The sequence below is a fragment of the Myotis davidii genome, unplaced genomic scaffold, assembly GCF_000327345.1.
Source record: "Myotis davidii unplaced genomic scaffold, ASM32734v1 scaffold1402, whole genome shotgun sequence".
Classification (NCBI taxonomy): domain Eukaryota; kingdom Metazoa; phylum Chordata; class Mammalia; order Chiroptera; family Vespertilionidae; genus Myotis; species Myotis davidii.
In genome coordinates, this window is record NW_006292789.1 from 214,863 (window position 1) to 216,793 (window position 1,931).

Below are 1,931 nucleotides of genomic sequence, written 5' to 3' on the forward strand. Positions count from 1 at the left end.
TTTCATAGGTCGATGCTCAACCACTGAGCCACATCAGCCAGGCAAATTACTATATAAATGTAAGACTTTAAATTATAAAACTCCTAGAAAAATACATAGCAGACAAAGAACTCTTTGACATAATTTTGGCAATAGCTTTTTGGATATGACACTAAAAGTTCACTTAACAAATGCAAAAATAAACAAGTGGGACTGCATCAAACTAAAAATTTTATGAACATCAAAAGAAACCATCAGCAAAATAAAAAGGCCATTTACAGAAATGGGAGACAATATTTGCAAACCATATATCAGATATGGGATAAATATACAACATATATAAGGAACTTATATGATTCAATAGCAGAAATAAAACCAACAAAAAAAGCACAAAACAAAAAAAAAAATCCGATTTAAAATGGGAAAGGACCTGAATAGACATTTTTTGAAAAAAGTCATACAAATGGCCAATAAGTACATGAAAATGTGTTCAAAATCATTACTCATCATGGGAGAGGAATTCTAAACCACAATGAGGTATCACCTCACACCTTTTTATATGGCTATGAGCAAAAAGTCATGAGCTAAGTGCTGGTGAGGATACACAAAAGAGTGAACCCTTGTGTATTGTCGATGGAAATATAAATTGGTATAGTTATTATGAAAAACATATGGATGTTCCTCTGAAAATTAAAAATAGAATTATATGATCCAGCAATTCCCCTTCTGGGTATATATGCAAAAGAGATGAAAACAGGATATCCAAGAGATATGTGCACCCCAGTGTTCATTGTAACATTATTCACAATATCCAAGATTATATTGGTGGGCTATATTGGCATACAATGGATTATATTGTCCATTGAGATACACTGGATGAATGGGAAAAGATGTGTGTGTATTAAAATATATATTAATATATATATATAACACAATGGAATATTATTCAGCCACGAGAAAGAAGGAGATCCTGGCATTTGCAACACATGGAAGGACCTTGAGGGCATTATGAGAAGTGAAAGAAGTCAGATAAAGAAATATTGTATGATATCACTTGTATATGGAAACTAAAAAAGCCAAACTTATGGAAGGAGAGAGTAGAGTGGTGGTTACCAGAGGCTGGGAGGGGGGAATTAAGCAATTATTGGTCGAGTGTCTGCCCCCGGGTGGTCAGTGTGTATCATCTGTGCCAGCCGGTCAGACGGTTGGATGGTCACTTAGCCTTTTATATATATACTGGAGGCCTGTTGCACAAAAAGATTCGTGCAATAGGCTTTCCCTTCCCCTGGCTGCCGGCACTAGTTTTCCTCTGGCACCTGGGACCTAGGCCTTCACTCTGGACGGAGCCACCTTCAGTCTTCACTCCGCCGCATTGTGCCTATATGCAAATTAACCTCAATCTTTGTTGGTGGTTAATTTGCATATCTCACTGATTAGCCAATGGGAGGCATAACGAAGGTACAGCCAATTACCATGTTTGTCTATTATTAGATAGGATATATATATATATATATGTATATATATATGGAAGAAGTTAAGTCAATATATCAAAGAGATATCTGCATTCCCTTGTTTATTGAAGTATTATTCACCATATCCATGATACAGAAACAACCCAAATTTCCTTTGGCTGATGAATAAATAAAGATAATTACATATCCTATCTAATAATAGACAAACATGGTAATTAACCGTAACTCTGACATGCTTCCCATTGGCTAATCAGGGCGATATACAAATTAACTGCCAACCAAGGTGGTGGCCGGCAGCCAGCCAGCTGAAGTGAACAGGAGGCTTGCTTGCTCCAGCGATGGAGGAAGCCAAGGTTCCCCGCCTGTCCTGGCCTGGCTCTGAGCTCTGGAAGCAACAATGTTTCAATTATAGAAGGTAAATAAATCCCAGAATTAAAAAAAAAGTTAAAAAGGAGAGGCTGGGAGCTTCAGTCACCCGCA